Below are 16,396 nucleotides of genomic sequence, written 5' to 3'. Positions count from 1 at the left end.
ATACTAAGGCTTACTGAGCCTTTCTGGTATTTTAGCTAACTTCTAAAATAGTGAAAATTAACATACACAATCTATGTTACCACTTGTACTTACAGTAGGATAGGCACAGTTTTAGGGATTTGGGTATTTTTTTTTATTTTGGGAGGGGTTTGTTTTGTATTGGGTTCTTTTTTGTCTCTCCTGAGGGTGCTTATGCTTGTGAAGCAAACTAGTTTTTGGGACATATTTAGATTTAGGAACACTGAGTATAGTAAATCCTGTATTTTAGGAAACATCATGATTTGGCATATTGTCACACACAGGAAAAATCAAACCTTTTTCTTAAGATTAACTTGTTGACACAGCTAAGATATCTTTATAAGACATGATTTTCACTGTTTCATGATGCATTTGAAATAAGGTAGCAAATCAAATCTGTACTCAATGTGACTGTTGAGTGCTGTTATTCTTTAGGTATATTATCAGAGCATTGTAAAAGAAGAGCATTTCTTTGCTAACTCATGGAATAACAAAGGGTTTTTTGTTTTTGGCCAGATTCCCCAAAGAGAATTGAATTGCAAGGTATGCCTTTTTCTTTGTTTATACATTTGTTCTATCATATTAGAGTGTATTATTGTAATGGGGTAAAGGCTATCATAAATTTGGAATTATTTTTCAATACAGATGTTTTGGATCAAACCAACTACTGCAAAAGCATTCCACGGACTCATTGCTGGAATGTTTCTGGATGCATTCAGGCTATCTTGTTTTAGTATCAGCAAATTCAACTAATTTTATATTGCTTTAAATTACATGTGTAATTCTTATTGGGAAAAATATTAAACAAAGATAGACTAACCTGATTTTTTTCTTCGTTTCTATGAGGGCATGCAGTGTTTGGTTAGAATGTTTCTAAGGCAAGCATGAAACGTGTGTATTTATTGACCTGATCTGTTCTACTGAATGTCCAAGTGAGTGCTGGGAACTGACACAGAAAATTACATTTTTTTTTCTTACCAGGCCATCAGGTGGGTAATGGCATATTTTCCTTACTTTTTCAACTTCTAAAATTCTTAGTTTTCTTAACTACTGACAGTTCTGAGCTACTGCCTTCATTCTGCCTTCTGCATCTTCAGACTAACTGGGAAAGATTACCTTGACCTTCTCTTAGAAATATTTCCAGAACTGCCTTGAATGAGCTGTCAAATAGAGGAACCCTTCTGAGGAAAATTTTCAATTGAGTGAGCAAACTAAATAGCATGCAGTGCATATTTATAAGCTGGACAGTTTTCTACTGTTCCTATAAGCTTTGCAAGGGAAAATGTTAAATATTTAAATATTTATTTATTTATTTATTTATTTATTTGTATTAGCTTGATAAAATCCAGGAGAATGGACACTCTGTAAGAATAAATGATAAATTTAAATGCTCTCAATGCACAGGTGATGAAGTGGTATAAAATTCAGCAATTTTGTCACAACCTAAAGAGAATCAATCTAGAATACATAGGGAGATTTATTAGATAAAGAGACAACTAATAGGTTCCAATATGTGTAAATAATTTTGTAGATTACCTGAAATTTTGAGGAAAGCACTTTCAGTTTAATTTACTAGTCTGATCTTTATACAGATCTTTTTATAGTTCAAAAATATTTTAATTTTTTTTATGGACAATTTTTCTGATTTCTAAATTCTCAGCATTGTGTTCTCTTTGATCTGTTGGCTGCATCTCTATTTTTCAAATTGCTATCTAAATAAGTTAAGGTTTTCTATCATGTCTTTCTTGTGAACAGCATTTTAAATCCATGGGAATGAGAGTTGCATCAGGTCAGTATTGCTATTTCTTCTCTTAAAACCTCAGGCTTAAGAATCCAAACAGAAATTAAAGAAAGCCTTCTATACACAGAAGTTTAATCTGTAAAATTTCTGTTTGCTTACTTTCTGTTATGATCTCAATATTAGTTGGCTGAACTACCATGCAGGTGATTGAAAAAGGAATATCAAAGGAAAAACTGCTTGCATTTTTTGAGATAGTCACCAGAGGGCATTTATGGACTAAGTCAAGATAAATTTCTGCATTCACTGTGGGAATGCTGAGAAGTGTTCTGAATGACACCTTATTGCTATCAAAACTAAATCACTACTTTTATAAATGGAAAGATTTGATTTAAAATGAGATCTTAATTACAAAGAGGAAAGAAAGAGAGATGACCAATATAATTTTTGGCTTCTCTAAAGTTATTTGACTGCATTATAGATGTCAGATGGCATGAATATTCACACCACAATGGGAAAAAATGTAACAGGAAAAGGAAAAAAAGGTAGCAAAAAATGTTTTCTTTCTTTCATCATTTTAAAAATATGTAGTTGGAGGAAGAAGATAGTTCTTTTAAAGACTACTACAATGGAATTGAAGTAGAGCATTGTCATTTTTTTTAAGAGACAGTTTCATCTTTTATGTTGGAAGATGTGCTAATTATTATAAAATAGCTGCCTTTCAGTGAATATAAGAATAAATAGTCTAATAAAATGATGACAACTTTGAGGAAATAGTTAAGGATCAGATATTAAAAATATCTGTGATATTCAAAATATAGGGGCAGGTCCAGAATATAAATTTGCTTAAATAATGATAAATTCATTATTAACCAATTTTGACTATCAGCTTCTGTGAATATGTAAAATAAGACTCTGTATTTTGTGCATGGCTACATTTCATGATGAAATAATATCTTTAAAATACCTTCTATATCAAAAAGAATGTCTTTTTGTCCCGGTTCTCCCAAAACAGAGGTTTTGTCAGTATGGACTGTATAAAATGGAACTGAAATCCTTGAGCGATGTGCATAGACAGGAAACCATATAAAAAGTAAAGCTCAGCTTTGATAGTGGAACTAAATACCGTGGAAACTCAAGTCTTATTTTTCAATTGAGAAGTAAATGGAAAGAAAATGCAGGGCAAAAAAATATTTTCAAAATTAAGAGAAAAGTCCTAAAGATCAATTAAAGAAAAAAAAGTTAACTTTTTTGTAGATATGTGCACTCTCCTGAGTTCAAAGTTAGTAGGATTCAATGAACATTCTTTTAGAAAACACCTGTTTTAAATTTCACATTGTTTTTCTAGCTTGATCATCCAACTTTTTTTCTAAAGAGATCATAGACATTGGTAAAAATAAATTTGGTTCTGAAACCTTTTGCAGAGAATTGCCATATATTTAGCAACAAACAAATCCTTCTTTTTTTGGTAATGTGGGTATATTGCATGCTCTTTCTTTTCCACACTATTTTTCCCTTTGTGAAAGGCAATACATTGTTTATATGTTGCTTATTTCAAAGCAGCATTTTCATATGTATTTGTAAGCCAATGCTTTCAGAATGTAACTCAGAGCAAGTTCAAAGCATTTCCATGCTCTCCCCTTGTATTGCACAATCACACTAGAGTAGTCCATGCCATTGCACCATGTTTTCAGTCACCTTTCGTCCCTTGAGATTGAATACAGATATTCCTCCAAAGGGTCTACCCTGACTTAAAGTTTTAACTTAAATAGTGTAAATCAGATATTTCCAAGTAAAAAAAACCCCAAAACACAAACAAAACAATAAATATATTGACTATGTAATAGAAATGCAAAATAACCAAAATAATATATCTGAAATACTGTAGTTGCAGACGGAACCTTCATTTGTATGTCTCAGAGAAGTTTTGAGTTAACTCATTTAATGACTCAAAGTTCAGGAGAATCCTCCTGTTGCTGCATTGCATGAAATATCTCCAAATAAAGGGTTACTGCTAGCAATGCCTTGCTCTTCTATGTCACCCTGAAGGTTCAGGTGTTTCAATTATGTTTACAGTAGCTAAAGGGAGGTGAGTTGCTATGCTGGTGTTTTACTCCAAGTTAACTATAGACCAGATCATCAACATAACTTCATTTAAGCTAGAATAATGAATTACATGGTAAAAGGATACCTGCTGTATTTCACAAAACAGACCAATTCACTGACTGCTACAATGACATTACTGGCAGCAGAAAAGAGACATGATTTCTGAAGTGTCTTCTTGATGACCATGCATATCAGTGGTAAAGATTTAATATGAACTATATTAAATTTACTCTTATTAAAAGTATCCTCCCAGAGGCTGGTTCTTTAATAATGCAACTACATACAATAGAAAAATTAATTAAAACTAAAAAGACATGTTAAAGTTGATGTCTTCTTTCTTTGGCTACATAATATTTCAGAACTGTGAATTACATAGTAGTCTCTTACCTAGTTCTCTGAAAGCAGTGTGACACTGCATGGAAATCTGCTTTATACATGCTAACTACTTTGGAGTAACTAGATCAGGAATATAGATTTATAGATTTATCTACATAAATATTCATATGTATATGTATGTACATATATATATACATATGCCCATGCATGGAAGCATTGCCTCTATATAAATATATGTTGACAATTGTCAATTTGCATTTTTTCCTTCTTTATTGAATATATCCAAGAGGCCAAAGATATACAGACTTTAGAAATAGCTGAGAAAATATTTTTTCAGAATTTTAATAGCCTTTATTATTCTTTATAAATGACTTAATTTATATGAAGTTATCATAGTCCCAGAATACTTGTGCCACAGGGAGTTAATCACACTCCCAAAGGACCTTAAACACATGCAGTCTTCAGGTATATCACTTCATGAACAAAATTCAGGTGTCAACAATGCCAGAGGAGAAACTTGGTGAATAATTTGTTTCTTTGTGGCATAAAAAAGCTTTTAACCAGGCTACTGTGTTCAGAAAGAAAAGGCAGAATCTGGAGCTTGCCATGAAAAAGAAATGTGACTATAATCAGAAAGAAAGGATTGAGAAGACAGAATTTCATACTCTGGAAAAATGAGAGAGATCTAATGAGAATTATATGGAAGACAGTGGAAAAAGAGAATGTAGAGGAAAGAAAACAAAGAATCAATGGCCTCTAGGACTTGAGAAAACAAGGTTAGTGAGACACAAGGACACTGCAGAATTTCTTCAAGCCACTGCATTTCAACAAAGTGGAAATGTTGCATATTATATAAACAATCTAAGTCTATCCTAACTGGATAAACAATCTAAGTCTATCCTAACTGGACAGACATTAGAGGACAATGAATAAAAGTGATGTAGGATTACTAAGAAGGACAAGAATGACTTGGACTGAAAACAAATTGTTAAACTAACAGATTACCCATTTCTCCTGAGATTTGAGCAGGATCTGATGCTACTTAGCATTTTCATTAATAACACTGACCCAAAAAAAATTGTTTTGAAATTTTCTAATGACACGAGAGAGAGATTCATAATCAAAGTGTTCCACAGGACAGCATCAAGATACTGAGGAGTAAAATTAGAGAAATGTGAGGAAACCTATATGATAAATCATCTGGAAAAATCAGAGGAAGAGAAACACTTCTTATATTTAACTGATTCATATTCATTGCCAAGGGATAGATAAAAAAGCTGAGACGATCCTCTACTTTACCAACTTTGGATTAATCAAGTATTTCCAGAAAAGCCATGTACCTGCTAAGGCACAAGAAACTGGTAGTATCATTTTACTATTGTTTATAGCTGTGGTCATCCATAGTCACTGGAGATAAGCTCATATTGAAGCTGGTGAAGAGAACTACTGGAACGATTTGAGGTGGATTTTACAGGAAGGGATTACTAGAGATTGCCTTGGTTAGTATAGATAGATGAAGCACAGAGAGATGTCCCAAAGAGTTCAGGAACATGTGTGAATACCCAGTGCAGGCAAGCTGCTTAGCCAGCTTTAAAGGCTTGGTAAATGTGCATGTATATATTGCTTGTCTGTGTCATGGCATTGTGATGGACAAAGTGATTCTGAAACTCCTTTCCAGGAACGGCAGCAGAACTGAATATAAACTTTGGCACAAATGGAGACAGAGCCTGCACAGGCCTGTAGGTGAAAATTGTTTGTTCTTTTTGTGTTTACTAGATGTGCAACTGCATGGAATTATGCAGCATGGCTAAAACATACAGCGTTCGGATGCAAAATAATCCTTTTTCTCATCTAAACTCTTCACTTAGAGGAAACTGTAAACTGTAAGCCATGGCATTTGTTTCTAGTCAGACATGCTCTAATCCCCATGATTATGGCATTCCATCACCACCATTAGAGATTTATGGTGGAATAAGAGGAATTTTACTGTAAGAAGTGCTAAATGCAGATTTTTATTTATATTGATTGAAATAAATATTTTTAAAATATTTTTTTAAATAATAGTGAAGAAGCATGAACAGAAAGAATTTTTGGATGCTGTAATTTATGACTTCATAGCTGACAGATTGGCTGACAAAGACTGATGATTCTATGGATAATAGATCTGTTCCCATCTGTGGGGAGAGAAACACTTTGAATGGCAGCTTTGGAACCTCTCTGCTAGACAAAGGTAGCAGCAGAATGCTAGAAATATCTGAGGTTGAAGTGGAGAGATGAGCAATTGAAAGCTTTAGGAGGACTTATTGTCCTTCCAGATAAGGAAAATAACAGTATTTTTTCCTTTTTTTTCTTCTGTCTATGAAAAGTGAATATAAATTGAATCTAAAGAATTTTGAGTGCACTGATTTGTTTCACAGGGATTCTCACCCAGTGGGTCAAAATGAGCGCAATATATCCATGAATGAATTCAAACTCAAACTTTTTTTCAGCAAAGCACTAAATACCTGTTACTAATTGCATGATCTAAAAGCTATTAGTGACAGTTAGACCACTGTTTATGAGTACAGGGCCTCTGAAGATTGTCATCAAGCACTGGGGCTTTTGTTCCATATTCTGTTGCAGAATTTGCAGTGATGTTTGAGAAGAAATACCAGACATTCTGACATTGTTGCTGTTGAGAAGATCCTCTCTTGTAAAAATGGCCTTTGTGGACAGCAATTTCTCACTCTCCCATGGTTGCTGGAACTTAGCAGTCGCTCTGAGTGTGGCATTCAACTGACCAACATCTGCTCTGTAAACAGCTGTCCAGAGAGCCTTGTGCTCTGTATTCTTTTTCATAGCAGTGGAGAAAGGAAGAAACCCTACTGCCCCCAGCTAGCTGCTGTGTTTCTCTGCTAGAGATTGCCACCCCATCGGGGGAGCTGCTCAGTGAAACAGAGCTTTGCATTCCCCATCCCAACACAGGTACTTCACTAGGCACCAGTGAGCTAAGGCAGCACCCTGTGGTTTGGGCAGTGGGCATACATATTAGCTTCTCTTCCATCTCTTCCACATTGGAAACAATCAGCACAGGAACAAGATAGCTGTGGACTGCAACAACACAACACAAAATATCACAGCACCTGTACTTACGCTGTACAAAGCATATGCCTTCACTTGTCTGAGCATCTGCTTTCCAATGCATAAAGAATGGTTAAAAATATTTGTCTGGTAAGAATGACTCTAATGTGAAAAAACTTGCTAGATCCCACTCTCCATATAATTCATTAGGATTTTAAAGTACTCATGAGTCCAAATATGGGTATAGAAGGACATATTTTTCAAGTATTAAATAACGAATAATGAAATTTCATTATCTTGAAAATGTCGTTATTTTCCTCTGCATCAATTGCAGAATAGAAAATAGATTTTTTTTGCTGTTGTTGAAAACAAATAATACCTTTCTCATGAGTATTTTGCCCAGTTCTAATGTTTCAGAAGCAGTGTTGGATGCTTAAAGCATTTGCCATATAAAATAACACTGCTTCAACTTTCAAGCCTGCAATGATAATAATTAATACTTTCTATCAGTACTTTATATTCATTGCAAGTACCAGTAACATTAGTGACATTGTTAAAAGTTCCTCATCTGAATGCTGCTGGGATAGATGAAATGCATGATTTTGGATAATAATGCAGTATCATTTAAACCTGGATTTACTTGCCACCATTTTTCCTGGCTTCTACATTAAATGGTGCTTTGTCGAGATTATTTTGGGACCCAAAATGTTAACTATTCATTGGAATGCACTGTACAAACTTAGAAACATGATGAATAGTATTTTAGGCATAAGCATTTTAAACATATCTGTTCTGTGTTTAAATGTCAGAACAAAGCATATTACAGGAAAAACACCTACAAATGCAAAAATGCAAAAAAGCCACAAAATATGGGTTAAAAATTTCCATATTTGATCTGGGTAGCAAATTATAGAGAGAGCAAAAACCCCCTACGCATAACCAAAGCTGCCAATTCTGGATCTTTCAAAAAGCAAGGGCAGGATACCAAGTACATGATTCTGCCTTGTGCCAAGCAAGCATCTATGAAAATGTCACCTTTATGCAAGTGAAACACAAAACGAGTAGAATTTGCCCTTAAATGTGAGGGGGAAAGTGTTCTGAAAATAAACAAATTGCTTTTTACTGCTAATTAAAACATGAATCAATAAATATTTTCAAAGTTAAATAATACTGTTCCTCTCAAGCTGAGCACCAATCTGCTGGGCTCCAGCCAGGAGAGAATCTTTTCTAGCATAGTTACAAACAACTGATGAGTGGAGCTGAAAACAGAAACATGAATACAACTTTCACAGTAATTCAAACAAAACTGCATGACTTTTAACATATCATTTAAAGGTTCTTTACTCTTTCCACCTTTTTTTATAGTGGTCAGCACATTGCTGGTGAGATAATGACCTACAACGAGCAGTCAGATTATGGGAATTAAGATGTCAGTTTCAAAATAAACACCAGTTGGTTCAACAAAGCCTGCAGCTAGGATTATGTCAGGACTAGGAAGACATTTAAAACCCAATTGAAACAGACTTACTGTTTCTGAACAGAAAACATGCTGTAGCATCCTGTTTTACTGTAGACTTACAAAACTGCTGTTGCTGACTCCCTGAAACTGATTTCTTGGCTAGAAAGGTGGTCAAGACAAAGTCCTTGTTTTGGATGCAGAATCTGATCAGATTCTTATTTCTTGTCATCTTGTACTTGGTATCCTTGGTTTTCCAACAACAGTTTTCCACAAGTGAGTCTGTGATCCCAGAAAGAGATCCCCAGTTAATATCATCAGCTCTTGTTGCTTTGCATATTGATTATGAGATAACATTCCCAGCAGAGAAGTATAGCAGGGACAAAAAGGTTCACTTGAATTATAGAAATGTAGCTACTAAGATTTCAGAATTAACCCATGATGCTTACTGACTTATCAGGAGTTAAACCATGTCATGTTTGTTAGTTACATGAGAATTTAGCTTAATCTAAGAGTACTGAAAACTCTAAGAAAAAGTCTGTATTGAACATGATTAGATAACTCTACAAGAAGTTTCTTTTTTCTCTCTCGCACTTATTTTGAATATAACAAACAAATTAAAACCTCCCAACACTCCTATCCACAATTACATTTTAAAAAGAATGAAAAAGTCTCTATACCTGAATTGGGGGAAGTTTTAAGGAACACTAGATGCCAGTTATACACCATTTAAAAAAAAAAAAAAGCAGTTTATGTTATCTTTTAAGAAGCACTGTAATTTTAAGAAGGCAAATATTTTTATTAGTATTTTATTTCTATTCTGGGATATATTTGCTAAATTCCTAATCAAATAAAGGTGTATCACCTATGAAACTGTGATGTGATATCCCTAGAAACTGCCAGTTGCCATAGATGTTTTAGCCAAAACCCTTAGTTAGCAGTTTCAATTTAAATGCAGATTCCTTGAGTCGTGGGTCCTGAGTTTTTGTGGTTGGTCTAAAGTGTTAGGTCTTACAAAAGTATACACACTCAACCCCTTTGTGCCTCTAAACCCCAAAAGGTAGCTGTATACCAGCTATTCTGAACAAATTTATCACATTATATTTTATGCATGTCCATTAGAGCTTAGATTAGACAACCTCAAGTAGTGGACACATACATTAAATTTCCATGAAAAATATTCAATAGAACAGTCTGACCAAATTATACCTCAAATAGTCTTCCGAGTCACTGCTGATATTATTTAAAATATATGGATTTTATAAGAAGCCTGTTGATTAAGAACTACCTACAGTACTTGAAACTTTAGCCAAACAGTTGGAGACAGATTTCTAAGTCTTATTACCAGGCATGGAATGAAGGTTTCAACCCTATTCAGCCCTAATACTGGACAGATTTCTAGCAAGTACAGGAGAGAGAATGCTCTTAGCACAGACTGTTTTGGCCAAGGATGTACCTATGGCTATGTCTGATCTGTGCATTCAAAAAGAATGTTCTGGATTCTTACTCTGCATCCCAGCCTTCCGCTCAGTCACTCTGTCTTGGCTGTCTCAGTTTTGCTTGTCTACAGCTCTGCTACTCCTCTGTGGGTAGCGTGGGGGTATATATATGTATATTGCACATGTATTTTGAAGCACTTAGATGGTGGGTTTTACAGCATTTGGATGATGAGTGCTAAAAAATACTGAGCAGTATGTGGAGTCAGGTGGTAGGGAAACATCAAGAACAGTAAGTGGTAACGATAGTAGTGTCGGTAGCGGTGAGGTGATGGCACAGCACAGGCTTAGGGGCCCTGGATTAACTCATGGTTCTCAGTGTGTTTCTGGAGGCAGCACAACCTCTGCTTTGGTGTGGTTATCAACACAGGATAGGGGACAGCCATACCGGAGCACTCTGGGAGGTATAATGCATGGGAGAGCATGTGTCCTGACAAAATATTTGAAAGTCCACTCTGTGGTAATCTGAATGTGATTAAGTAAGGTTGAAATTCAAATAATCTATTGGTTAGTGAACCAAAAGAATAAGATGGTTTTCACACTGCAGTCATTTACATTATCTTTGTGAGAAATTGTGGCAGGATGCAAAGGTTGTATTATGCAAGCAAAAATAAAGAGCAATAGAATTTATAGCAAATAAGATTGTTAAATCCTGCATTAACGAATATTTCAAAGAGTTGCTGTAGCATGGCAATAGGAGTAGGCTGAAGATTATAATTTTAAGAATAGAGATATATTATTAGAAAGATCATTGCTCTGCTTACAGCTGCATCATTTCAAACATATTTTGAAATTATTATCTTTTTTGTTTAAGCATAGGCCAATGGCATATAGGTAAACAAGCCTTTATTATCTTTTTTGTTTAAGCATAGGGCAATGGCATATAGGTAAACAAGCCTACCTCTCCCTCTCCCTTTTTCTTTGCTGTTAAATGTGCTACCGGCATGCATGGACTGGAACACAAGGCATTACTTCACTTCCTAGATAATGCACAGAGAATACTTTACAATTCCTAAATGACTCTTCTTTGCTTGATATTAGTACTTTGCCTTTCAACCCTCTGTTTTCTTTTACAGGTTACTTGTTTTCACTCCTTTAAAACAGGGAGAAAATGAGTAATGTGATGGATTAAATGAAAGCTGGAAAAGGAAGATGAGACTAATTTTTGTGCTTTATAGAATATTTACACGAAACTTTAAACAAGTAAAATCAAAGAAACAGTCCTTCTGAGCTCATAGGAATGCGATGTAAACACATATAAAAGGAAGATTTCAAAACATTTCTTCTACTACAGTGAGTAATATTTGTTCTTCATACAGAGACTGAGATATAGAATAATAGCCTTGAGGTTTTAAAAAGAGGTTATAAAAAGGAAATCAAAATGTTGCAATGCTAAAACTGTAATAGTTGCAGCACTTTTGTTTTGGCCTCTTTATGCATGTATCATTATCATGGTTCTTTATTTCAGCCTATCTATTTTTGCACAGTCTCTGACTGTTTTGATAAAAGACTAGTTATTCAAACATTTGACTAGTTATTTAAAGTATGATCTCCCTTTTTTTTTTGGTATTCACCACAGACTTGTTCTTCTGTATCTTGATACACCTACTGCAGCATCTGAATGCTATAAAAATTCTAATTAATTTATCTTCACAAAGTTCTGTGAAGATAGATGGTGTTGTTATCCCTGCTCTGTAAGTGACAACCTAGGTATAAACAATTATTGGTTTAACTGAAAAAGATGTGGCTTCTCTGGAAGAAATTGAATAGAATTATCTAGTGAATGTCTGCATCATTATGCGTTTATATCAAAGTATTAATTGCAACATTTAGGAAAGAGACCATCTTTAGTTGTTTTGATTCATTAACTGAGGAAACAAACATCTCATGTCTAGAACAGTTTCTAACTTCAAAAAAAGAACTTTTATGTCAAAAAGAAGATTTCTGAATCTATGGAATTTCTGGTACCAAACATCAACACAGTAGCTACTTTTTATGTGACTCAACCCTGGTCCATGTATGAAATTATTAATGTCATAACTACTTTTTAACTGAGAAAAGAAAGTCTCTCTGCACGTCTGTTTTTAACCCTGATTGTAGAACATAATGATCAATTGACTCTGCCTTTGCTTTCCATGTCCTTGCTTTTTCCTGGTCATGCCCAATCCATTTCCCCCTTCAACCCTGTCTCTGCAATTATCTGGTATCACCATACGGATCCCATTACCATCCATAAATATGTTGCTCCAGCTTCTGCTACTTCCCGTTCTTTGGCTATATTTCTGCTTATTTTGAGCAAATGTTTACTTTGGTCAGGCCATACCCACCTCTGCCCACATTGCATGCCAACCAAAAGGGACAATATGTGGATATCTGGAAGGCCAACTTCTTTTCTGACGCTGGAGATGGATTGCCCGGAGAGAAGGACGCTGATTATGTGTGAACTCAGATTTTTTTCATGGTCTTGTAACAGCATGAATTTTAAACAAATTTCAATAAGTACCTTAAATGTACATGAGGTGCTATGTACTGGAGCATCTAAACAAATGAACTACAGTGATTCAGTAATTTTATAATATGAAACAAATTCTTTAGGGGTGTGTTTGGCTTGTGGTGGTTTTCTTCCATCTACTGGTTTTAGAGACAGCAGCTCTTTGGTTTTTTAATGTATCTATGTGTGCATGTATACACACACAAATAATTAAATATAATTAGCTTGAAGTAAAATACTGAAATGTCAAATTTAAGGTAGAAATCTGTGTAGGGTTCAGGTAAGTTTGCTAAGCTTTGGCAAAGTAGCTCTTTTAATGGAAAAGAATTGAACAACCTTATTTCTGGGAGTAGTACCTGGGACAATTAATCACACAATTTAAGCCACTACACGGAAATTCCAGGAGTAAAATTCTCAGAGTCCCTTTGTATGCTTGAGTAGCCTTCTCCTTGCAAAAAATAACAGTGGACCTGCAGATATTATTTTTAAGATATCATTTTTATGGCTTGTTTATAACATTGGAAACTTCACTGTCTTGCATTACATGTTATCAGTCTATCTATATCCCATTTTCCATGCTGGCATTTTCTGTTAAATTATTTCTAAATTATAAACACATTTTAATTAAAATTTTTTGCACATTAGTTTACTTTGCAACAGATATTAAAAAAATATTTTAATTGTAATTTTCTATCATCATTTCTTTTTCTTTAATGACAATTACACTTTTTATTTAAAATATTTAACTGTCAAACCAAACACTTTCCTGTCTATTGACTTGATTGATATCTTTTTTTGTTGTTAAGGCTCAAACATTCCAGGGATGAAGAAATATTTAAGAAAATTAACAGATTAATGTGTTTGCCAAGAAATGTTCACATTACATTTTTCCAAGAAAATTAGCAGGGTACTGGGCATCAAGAAATCATCTGCCTAAGGAAAAAAAAGTACCAAATGAAACATTTTCTTCATGGCCCATTTTCCATGAGGTCCTCCCACCTCTAAAAGAGTTTTCCAAGAAACTCTTTGTTTTTTAATTTAAAACTACTTTTCAAATTAATCCCTTTACCTCTCCTGATATCTTTCTGACAACCTCCTAATCTCTTCAAACTGTTGGTTAAAAAGTGCACCACTAAATCAGCCTGTCATCAATTTTGTCTCTCACCACAGTGACTCAAAGAGTTGCATCAGCTAGATCATTTAAAGAAACCACAACTTTTTAAAAGAACATCTGCTGCTGTAATTTATAATGTATAACATAATCTGACATCCAAATTTGACAGAGTTTGGTAATGTCTTCCAATAACGGGTTGTGAGAGATTCTGTCCTGGGATGCCACAAACAAAGAGGCAATAAATTATTAAGAGATGCAGCTACTAACCTAATAAGAAAAAGAAAAATAATCGTCTCTACTTTGAATACTGACAAATATGATGCCATGCAGACTCCTTTTTAAACAGCCTGTTTTAATTTTAAGTATGTGCCGGTTTCTCAGGACATAATTTCCTGAGATTAGTGAATATGAATGAAAGTGCTAAGTGCTGACAATTTGAATTCTCACTTCTTTTAACACTCAAGTGCTAAATATTGCCCAAACTTTTGCTAAAATGTTAAGTATCTATCTTTTTTTTCACTGGTAAATTACCATTGATTTCAAGATCTGACAGCTACAGCCATAGTATAGTAGGAAGAACAGTTAGTGTATAGAAGAGGTAAATTCCAAATACTGATGAGAAAAAAAACATCCAATTTTCATGAGGAAGCAGAGATTTCTGAGAGCAAGGGAGTAAGGCAATGTGGGCTCAGTCTAGGCAGAAGCATCCGAGGAGCGGAAGTAGGGTGGGTAGTGAGCAGTAGTCTGCAGAAACCATAGCATTTCCAGGGACAAATTCTCACTGAAAGTCTGTCATTAAATCAGTTACTTTTGTAACAAAATTCATTGAATTGTTTCGTATCAACTTACTGGGTGTGCAGGTACTGTAAGGAGATGAAATTGGGATGGGAAGCCTAGAGGAGATCTGCAGAGATAAAGTGGATTAGATAAATACTAGTTGCATTTAGAGAACTGCTATTAGTACCACCTGGCAATGAAAATATTGGTTGCTATCATGCAATTGCACTGGAACGTGGGTATCTTTTTTTGCTAGCTTCCTGTAAGTGGTCTGCTACGAAAAGTTGCTTCCGATGCACACGAACAATAATGAAAAGGAGGAAAGGGACTGGTGGAAAGCAGGTTCATATTTTTTAATGGAAAAGTTATCCACTCAGCAACAAAGGTGGTGAAGTTCCCAGTTTGAAAGTACTTTACAATCAGAGGCCTCATCAAGAGAGTCATTTTCAAAAAAGCACCACACTCCCTCATTGCAAATGAATAAAAAGCTGAGAAAACAAGCAGAGAATAAAGCTACTCTCAGCCTGGGGTTGGCTCCGTAGTGCGGCCTAAATCAATCCCCATCCTTTTTTATGCAGAGTGCACTTACATGCTGATGTGATGGCACAGATTTGTACAAGAGGTCCCAGGTTTGGTAACTTAAAAGAGGCTCAAACAGTTCTTAAAATACTTTAAAGGAGAAGACATGTTGTCTGCAGTAAATACAAATGTATACTGCAATTATAAACCAGCATTTCTTCCCATTAGAAATAAAATATTATTTCTGTTCTTCATGTTGTATTGATTTTAAAGAAATTGTATCTTGCAGAATCTCCAGATCATTACTCATTTTTATCTTTGCAGCATAAGACACTGTAGAAATAAATGGTGTCTTACCAATGTGAGCTATGCAGCAGATTGTGCAATCTTCATTTTCCAGGACTTTGTACCCTTAGTACACACTGTCAATAATCCAGTACTATGATTACATTAAATTAAAATTATATAAAAATATTTTGTGTGAAACTAGAAAGTTTTGGTTCCTTTCATTTGCCTACTCTCGACTGAGTCTTTTAGGGCTTCCAGCACTTCACCAAAACACTTTTTTTAAATGACAGTTTAGTGTCTCTTATATTTAAATGTCTCCAAAATTATGCTTGAAGAAAAATACAAAATATTGCGAAGACTGTAACAAATGGAAAAAGTGTCATCACAACTATGTGAGTCTATTTTAATTTGCATTTCTGCACATCATTTTAAAAGAAAGTTATCTTTTTCAAAATACAAAATAGATAGCCAATGCCCTAACTAACCATGAAGTGGGTATTACACTGGTGAATAGCCTGGATTATCAATCTGCATCTCGTGTGATGGGACCTGACTGGTAAGCTTATAGGAATAAAAAGCAGTTGTACTGGGTGGGATGTGAAACTGAGTGTATTGTGTTACATCAATATCCTGAAATTTTCCATCTAAACAGGATGTGGAAAGTTAGCTTATCAATTAACAGATAAGAAGTCTATTAAAATATTTTAAAGGATCCTAAAAGATCCATCATTTAAAATACCCATCTTTTAAATGTGGCAGTACAGTACCATAACATGACACTCCTACATCATGATTTTGATGATGTATAGAACAGATAATGACAAACATCAGCTGCACTGCATGTGTTCCTCATGATGTTCATAAACCTTAGTTTAGGAATGCACATATTCAGGAACTGGCAGAAACTGTGTAAACTAGCAGAGATTAATGTACCACAAAATAGAATAAACTTTTTTTCCAGCTCATGTACTTCTGCTACTAGAACTAAAAGATGCAT

The 16,396-nt window shown here is 34.6% G+C and overlaps 1 long non-coding RNA gene across 3 annotated transcripts in view; it reads left to right on the top strand.

The window, feature by feature from the left end:
• The first annotated feature begins 717 nt into the window (after positions 1-717).
• The window catches only part of LOC143694371 (uncharacterized), a 41,075-nt gene continuing 25,396 nt past the window's right edge, over positions 718-16,396 (top strand). For 2 of the 3 annotated variants that reach the window (XR_013182830.1, XR_013182832.1), the window contains exons 1-4: positions 718-1,007; positions 5,877-5,937; positions 6,821-7,162; positions 11,287-11,503. This is a non-coding gene — a long non-coding RNA (uncharacterized LOC143694371). The remainder of the gene's footprint in view (positions 1,008-5,876; positions 5,938-6,820; positions 7,163-11,286; positions 11,504-16,396) is intronic. The other variant, XR_013182833.1, reaches the window with a different exon arrangement.

The sequence above is a fragment of the Agelaius phoeniceus genome, chromosome 6 (assembly GCF_051311805.1).
Source record: "Agelaius phoeniceus isolate bAgePho1 chromosome 6, bAgePho1.hap1, whole genome shotgun sequence".
Taxonomy (NCBI): domain Eukaryota; kingdom Metazoa; phylum Chordata; class Aves; order Passeriformes; family Icteridae; genus Agelaius; species Agelaius phoeniceus.
The sequence above is the reverse complement of the archived record's forward strand: the minus strand, read 5'-3'. Positions and strand labels throughout refer to the sequence as shown.